Source organism: Lissotriton vulgaris, chromosome 7 (assembly GCF_964263255.1).
Source record: "Lissotriton vulgaris chromosome 7, aLisVul1.2, whole genome shotgun sequence".
NCBI classification, from domain to species: domain Eukaryota; kingdom Metazoa; phylum Chordata; class Amphibia; order Caudata; family Salamandridae; genus Lissotriton; species Lissotriton vulgaris.
The window spans coordinates 1,391,240,558-1,391,248,057 of record NC_141695.1 but is presented as its reverse complement, the minus strand read 5'-3'; the positions used below and the strand labels follow the sequence as shown (position 1 = coordinate 1,391,248,057).

At 45.3% G+C, this 7,500-nt stretch overlaps 6 non-coding genes across 6 annotated transcripts; 2 read left to right on the top strand and 4 right to left on the bottom strand.

Annotated features, from left to right (window-relative positions):
- Positions 1–54: 54 nt before the first annotated feature.
- Positions 55–161, bottom strand: LOC147705582 (U6 spliceosomal RNA). Its single transcript, XR_015298381.1, has one exon. It is a non-coding gene; the product is annotated as a U6 spliceosomal RNA (small nuclear RNA).
- A 718-nt stretch (positions 162–879) lies between these two features.
- TRNAR-ACG (transfer RNA arginine (anticodon ACG)) lies at positions 880–952 on the top strand. The gene has a single exon. It is a non-coding gene; the product is annotated as a tRNA-Arg (tRNA).
- Positions 953–1,965: 1,013 nt separating this feature from the next.
- Positions 1,966–2,072, bottom strand: LOC147705580 (U6 spliceosomal RNA). Its single transcript, XR_015298159.1, has one exon. It is a non-coding gene; the product is annotated as a U6 spliceosomal RNA (small nuclear RNA).
- A 1,799-nt stretch (positions 2,073–3,871) lies between these two features.
- Positions 3,872–3,978, bottom strand: LOC147705579 (U6 spliceosomal RNA). Its single transcript, XR_015298158.1, has one exon. It is a non-coding gene; the product is annotated as a U6 spliceosomal RNA (small nuclear RNA).
- Positions 3,979–4,696: 718 nt separating this feature from the next.
- Positions 4,697–4,769, top strand: TRNAR-ACG (transfer RNA arginine (anticodon ACG)). Its single transcript has one exon. It is a non-coding gene; the product is annotated as a tRNA-Arg (tRNA).
- Positions 4,770–5,780: 1,011 nt separating this feature from the next.
- Positions 5,781–5,887, bottom strand: LOC147705577 (U6 spliceosomal RNA). Its single transcript, XR_015298384.1, has one exon. It is a non-coding gene; the product is annotated as a U6 spliceosomal RNA (small nuclear RNA).
- Positions 5,888–7,500: the final 1,613 nt, after the last annotated feature.

Here is a 7,500-nt window from a genome sequence, read left to right as displayed (position 1 = left end):
TTATTTTTTCAATTAGTCTTGAAAACAAAAAAGATTTCTCTCCTAAAAGCTGTTAAAAATATGGAACGCTTCACGAATTTGCGTGTCATCCTTGCGCAGGCGCCATGCTAATCTTCTCTGTATCGTTCCAATTTTAGTATATGTGCTGCCGAAGCGAGCACACTTTATTGATGAACTGACAATGTTTATAAACTCTCTAAATCTACAGTCTCTAGACATAGGGTGGCCTGGCAGAGATGCTCAGATGGCCAATACGCATTCAAATCTGAGCCAATGGTCAAAAATGTATGAAGAGTAGCAATCCATTATTCTTCACTGCATTTGTGGTCCAAGACTAAACACACCGTAAGTATGTAGATTATGCCAGGTTTGCAAAGGCTCCTGGTTCGGGCTACAGACAAGGAGCATTGTGACGTCACGCTGCCTGTGGAACAGTGATATTAAAGGTGAAACAGCTGCACAGTAGGTTAGGTGAAGGGCTCTGAGAGTGGAAAGGCAGCATGCTTGGATCCCTGGACAAGGTGAGCTTATGATAATGTGTCTGAATGTTCGCATGTGTTGTAATATTAAACCACTTATTCTTTTAAACGCCTACTTACTAAGGAGTTCTCAAGCTCAGCCCCACACAGACCTGGAACTGATTATGTTAATGCAAACTATTTAAGAAACTGAGCCTGATCTAAAAGATTTCCTTGGATCTAGGACCATTTCGCCTAGCTTTTAGGTGCTTCCTTCTCCTAAAGTCCTTTGTAAAACTTGGGAAAACCTCACAGAACAGACTTCCAGGAGGTCAGATGGGTTTCCTTGTGCCTTCACCCACACACACACACACACACTTTCTAGCCCACTTAAGGACAAAAGGATGCGTAAGTCTACATAGGGCCAGTGGCGCAATGGATAACGCGTCTGACTACGGATCAGAAGATTGTAGGTTCGACTCCTATCTGGCTCGGAAGGGTTGTAGGTCCCTGTTTGATTATATTCCTGTGGAATTCTTATTTACCTCAGACTTGTTGTAGGTTCAATATTCTCCAGCAGGACTCATCCAGCAGTTGTTCCACATGTAGAGCGCAAGTAATAGGACCACGGCTAGTTAAACGTTTCCCATTTGCTGCTGGACTCTATGTGATGGCCGTCACGTGGTGTGCTGCTTTTGTATTTCAACATGGGTCCCTGATACTCTTAATTGCGAAAAAGCTTGTTGACAAAAGTGTGTGTGCGCGAGGGTCTGTGGACGTAGGCAGGTGTGTGCACTTGAATGCTTACCCATTTACATGTGTGAGAGGAACAAACCAACTCCCTGTGGGCTGCAGGCTTACAACTGGTAGCCCCAGTAGCCAGGCAGAACCACAGGTAAGGAGAGAGAGAGAAAGTTGGTCCATTATTAGAGAAGGCCCATAAGCATCTTGCACTGCTACCTTCTTCCCCTCTCAGCCACGATCGGCCAAGACCTCTCTGTTAGGGTAGAGGGTGAACATTTCTTGGACCTCAGAAACTGAGGGATGTAGACCCAATATGTCCTCCAAGCGCCTAGAGACCTGGTGCCCAATCTGGCATGGTGTTTTTCAGCTTACCCGACCAATCCGGTTGCAAGGTGGACTTTAACAATACTGCTAAAAAGGCACTCCCAGACATCCCTGAGGCCTTCATTTGCATAGGCCCTGCCCTTCTCTTTGTCCTGCTTCCCACAAAGCAACACAACACTGCAGCAGTATAGATTTGGGGGTGGTGAAGAATAATGACAGTGAGGCTAAAAAAGAGAAAGAAAAGTCCCAGAAGTCCTGCAGGCTTCCTTGCTAAATGCAGCTGAACATAGAGCGCACCTTCTTTACTGCAAAGCAAATACATTAAAAATGTTGAGGAGAGACTAATTGAAAAATACATATCACGGGGACAGCACTGGGACCTGCTTTATTTTTTCAATTAGTCTTGAAAACAAAAAAGATTTCTCTCCTAAAAGCTGTTAAAAATATGGAACGCTTCACGAATTTGCGTGTCATCCTTGCGCAGGGGCCATGCTAATCTTCTCTGTATCGTTCCAATTTTAGTATATGTGCTGCCGAAGCGAGCACACTTTATTGATGAACTGACAATGTTTATAAACTCTCTAAATCTACAGTCTCTAGACATAGGGTGGCCTGGCAGAGATGCTCAGATGGCCAGTACGCATTCAAATCTGAGCCAATGGTCAAAAATGTATGAAGAGTAGCAATCCATTATTCTTGACTGCATTTGTGGTCCAAGACTAAACACACCGTAAGTATGTAGATTATACCAGGTTTGCAAAGGCTCCTGGTTCGGGCTACAGACAAGGAGCATTGTGACGTCACGCTGCCTGTGGAACAGTGATATTAAAGGTGAAACAGCTGCACAGTAGGTTAGGTGAAGGGCTCTGAGAGTGGAAAGGCAGCATGCTTGGGTCCCTGGACAAGGTGAGCTTATGATAATGTGTCTGAATGTTCGCCTGTGTTGTAATATTAAACCCCTTATTGTTGTTAATGCCTACTTACTAAGGAGTTCTCAAGCTCAGCCCCACACAGACCTGGAACTGATTATGTTAATGCAAACTATTTAAGAAACTGAGCCTGATCTAAAAGATTTCCTTGGATCTAGGACCATTTCGCCTAGCTTTTAGGTGCTTCCTTCTCCTAAAGTCCTTTGTAAAACTTGGGAAAACCTCACAGAACAGACTTCCAGGAGGTCAGATGGGTTTCCTTGTGCCTTCACACACACACACACACACACTTTCTAGCCCACTTAAGGACAAAATGATGCGTAAGTCTACATAGGGCCAGTGGCGCAATGGATAACGCGTCTGACTACGGATCAGAAGATTGTAGGTTTGACTCCTATCTGGCTCGGAAGGGTTGTAGGTCCCTGTTTGATTATATTCCTGTGGAATTCTTATTTACCTCAGACTTGTTGTAGGTTCAATATTCTCCAGCAGGACTCATCCAGCAGTTGTTCCACGGTAGAGCGCAAGTAATAGGACCACAGCTAGTTAAACGTTTCCCATTTGCTGCTGGACTCTATGTGATGGCCGTCACGTGGTGTGCTGCTTTTGTATTTCAACATGGGTCCCTGATACTCTTAATTGCGAAAAAGCTTGTTGACAAAAGTGTGTGCGCGCGAGGGTCTGTGGACGTAGGCAGGTGTGTGCACTTGAATGCTTACCCATTTACATGTGTGAGAGGAACAAACCAACTCCCTGTGGGCTGCAGGCTTACAACTGGTAGCCCCAGTAGCCAGGCAGAACCACAGGTAAGGAGAGAGAGAAAGTTGGTCCATTATTAGAGAAGGACCATAAGCATCTTGCACTGCTACCTTCTTCCCCTCTCAGCCACGATCGGCCAAGACCTCTCTATTAGGGTAGAGGGTGAACATTTCTTGGACCTCAGAAACTGAGGGATGTAGACCCAATAAGTCCTCCAAGCGCCTAGAGACCTGGTGCCCAATCTGGCATTGTGTTTTTCAGCTTACCCGACCAATCCGGTTGCAAGGTGGACTTTAACAATACTGCTAAAAAGGCACTCCCAGACATCCCTGAGGCCTTCATTTGCATAGGCCCTGCCCTTCTCTTTGTCCTGCTTCCCACAAAGCAACACAACACTGCAGCAGTATAGATTTGGGGGTGGTGAAGAATAATGACAGTGAGGCTAAAACAGAGAAAGAAAAGTCCCAGAAGTCCTGCAGGCTTCCTTGCTAAATGCAGCTGAACATAGAGCGCACCTTCTTTACTGCAAAGCAAATACATTAAAAATGTTGAGGAGAGACTAATTGAAAAATACATATTACGGGGACAGCACTGGGACCTGCTTTATTTTTTCAATTAGTCTTGAAAACAAAAAAGATTTCTCTCCTAAAAGCTGTTAAAAATATGGAACGCTTCACGAATTTGCGTGTCATCCTTGCGCAGGGGCCATGCTAATCTTCTCTGTATCGTTCCAATTTTAGTATATGTGCTGCCGAAGCGAGCACACTTTATTGATGAACTGACAATGTTTATAAACTCTCTAAATCTACAGTCTCTAGACATAGGGTGGCCTGGCAGAGATGCTCAGATGGCCAGTACGCATTCAAATCTGAGCCAATGGTCAAAAATGTATGAAGAGTAGCAATCCATTATTCTTCACTGCATTTGTGGTCCAAGACTAAACACACCGTAAGTATGTAGATTATGCCAGGTTTGCAAAGGCTCCTGGTTCGGGCTACAGACAAGGAGCATTGTGACGTCACGCTGCCTGTGGAACAGTGATATTAAAGGTGAAACAGCTGCACAGTAGGTTAGGTGAAGGGCTCTGAGAGTGGAAAGGCAGCATGCTTGGATCCCTGGACAAGGTGAGCTTATGATAATGTGTCTGAATGTTCGCCTGTGTTGTAATATTAAACCCCCTATTCTTTTAAACGCCTACTTACTAAGGAGTTCTCAAGCTCAGCCCCACACAGACCTGGAACTGATTATGTTAATGCAAACTATTTAAGAAACTGAGCCTGATCTAAAAGATTTCCTTGGATCTAGGACCATTTCGCCTAGCTTTTAGGTGCTTCCTTCTCCTAAAGTCCTTTGTAAAACTTGGGAAAACCTCACAGAACAGACTTCCAGGAGGTCAGATGGGTTTCCTTGTGCCTTCACACACACACACACACACACACTTTCTAGCCCACTTAAGGACAAAAGGATGCGTAAGTCTACATAGGGCCAGTGGCGCAATGGATAACGCGTCTGACTACGGATCAGAAGATTGTAGGTTCGACTCCTATCTGGCTCGGAAGGGTTGTAGGTCCCTGTTTGATTATATTCCTGTGGAATTCTTATTTACCTCAGACTTGTTGTAGGTTCAATATTCTCCAGCAGGACTCATCCAGCAGTTGTTCCACAGGTAGAGCGCAAGTAATAGGACCACGGCTAGTTAAACGTTTCCCATTTGCTGCTGGACTCTATGTGATGGCCGTCACGTGGTGTGCTGCTTTTGTATTTCAACATGGGTCCCTGATACTCTTAATTGCGAAAAAGCTTGTTGACAAAAGTGTGTGTGCGCGAAGGTCTGTGGACGTAGGCAGGTGTGTGCACTTGAATGCTTACCCATTTACATGAGTGAGAGGAACAAACCAACTCCCTGTGGGCTGCAGGCTTACAACTGGTAGCCCCAGTAGCCAGGCAGAACCACAGGTAAGGAGAGAGAGAAAGTTGGTCTATTATTAGAGAAGGCCCATAAGCATCTTGCACTGCTACCTTCTTCCCCTCTCGGCCACGATCGGCCAAGACCTCTCTATTAGGGTAGAGGGTGAACATTTCTTGGACCTCAGAAACTGAGGGATGTAGACCCAATATGTCCTCCAAGCGCCTAGAGACCTGGTGCCCAATCTGGCATGGTGTTTTTCAGCTTACCCGACCAATCCGGTTGCAAGGTGGACTTTACCAATACTGCTAAAAAGGCACTCCCAGACATCCCTGAGGCCTTCATTTGGATAGGTCCTGCCCTTCTCTTTGTCCTGCTTCCCACAAAGCAACACAACACTGCAGCAGTATAGATTTGGGGGTGGTGAAGAATAATGACAGTGAGGCTAAAAAAGAGAAAGAAAAGTCCCAGAAGTCCTGCAGGCTTCCTTGCTAAATGCAGCTGAACATAGAGCGCACCTTCTTTACTGCAAAGCAAATACATTAAAAATGTTGAGGAGAGACTAATTGAAAAATACATATTACGGGGACAGCACTGGGACCTGCTTTATTTTTTCAATTAGTCTTGAAAACAAAAAAGATTTCTCTCCTAAAAGCTGTTAAAAATATGGAACGCTTCACGAATTTGCGTATCATCATTGCGCAGGGGCCATGCTAATCTTCTCTGTATCGTTCCAATTTTAGTATATGTGCTGCCGAAGCGAGCACACTTTATTGATGAACTGACAATGTTTATAAACTCTCTAAATCTACAGTCTCTAGACATAGGGTGGCCTGGCAGAGATGCTCAGATGGCCAATACGCATTCAAATCTGAGCCAATGGTCAAAAATGTATGAAGAGTAGCAATCCATTATTCTTCACTGCATTTGTGGTCCAAGACTAAACACACCGTAAGTATGTAGATTATGCCAGGTTTGCAAAGGCTCCTGGTTCGGGCTACAGACAAGGAGCATTGTGACGTCACGCTGCCTGTGGAACAGTGATATTAAAGGTGAAACAGCTGCACAGTAGGTTAGGTGAAGGGCTCTGAGAGTGGAAAGGCAGCATGCTTGGATCCCTGGACAAGGTGAGCTTATGATAATGTGTCTGAATGTTCGCCTGTGTTGTAATATTAAACCCCTTATTCTTTTAAACGCCTACTTACTAAGGAGTTCTCAAGCTCAGCCCCACACAGACCTGGAACTGATTATGTTAATGCAAACTATTTAAGAAACTGAGCCTGATCTAAAAGATTTCCTTGGATCTAGGACCATTTCGCCTAGCTTTTAGGTGCTTCCTTCTCCTAAAGTCCTTTGTAAAACTTGGGAAAACCTCACAGAACAGACTTCCAGGAGGTCAGATGGGTTTCCTTGTGCCTTCACACACACACACATACACACACACACACACTTTCTAGCCCACTTAAGGACAAAAGGATGCATAAGTCTACATAGGGCCAGTGGCGCAATGGATAACGCGTCTGACTACGGATCAGAAGATTGTAGGTTCGACTCCTATCTGGCTTGGAAGGGTTGTAGGTCCCTGTTTGATTATATTCCTGTGGAATTCTTATTTACCTCAGACTTGTTGTAGGTTCAATATTCTCCAGCAGGACTCATCCAGCAGTTGTTCCACAGGTAGAGCGCAAGTAATAGGACCACGGCTAGTTAAACGTTTCCCATTTGCTGCTGGACTCTATGTGATGGCCGTCACGTGGTGTGCTGCTTTTGTATTTCAACATGGGTCCCTGATACTCTTAATTGCGAAAAAGCTTGTTGACAAAAGTGTGTGTGCGCAAGGGTCTGTGGACGTAGGCAGGTGTGTGCACTTGAATGCTTACCCATTTACATGTGTGAGAGGAACAAACCAACTCCCTGTGGGCTGCAGGCTTACAACTGGTAGCCCCAGTAGCCAGGCAGAACCACAGGTAAGGAGAGAGAGAGAAAGTTGGTCCATTATTAGAGAAGGCCCATAAGCATCTTGCACTGCTACCTTCTTCCCCTCTCAGCCACGATCGGCCAAGACCTCTCTGTTAGGGTAGAGGGTGAACATTTCTTGGACCTCAGAAACTGAGGGATGTAGACCCAATATGTCCTCCAAGCGCCTAGAGACCTGGTGCCCAATCTGGCATGGTGTTTTTCAGCTTACCCGACCAATCCGGTTGCAAGGTGGACTTTAACAATACTGCTAAAAAGGCACTCCCAGACATCCCTGAGGCATTCATTTGCATAGGCCCTGCCCTTCTCTTTGTCCTGCTTCCCACAAAGCAACACAACACTGCAGCAGTATAGATTTGGGGGTGGTGAAGAATAATGACAGTGAGGCTAAAAAAGAGAAAGA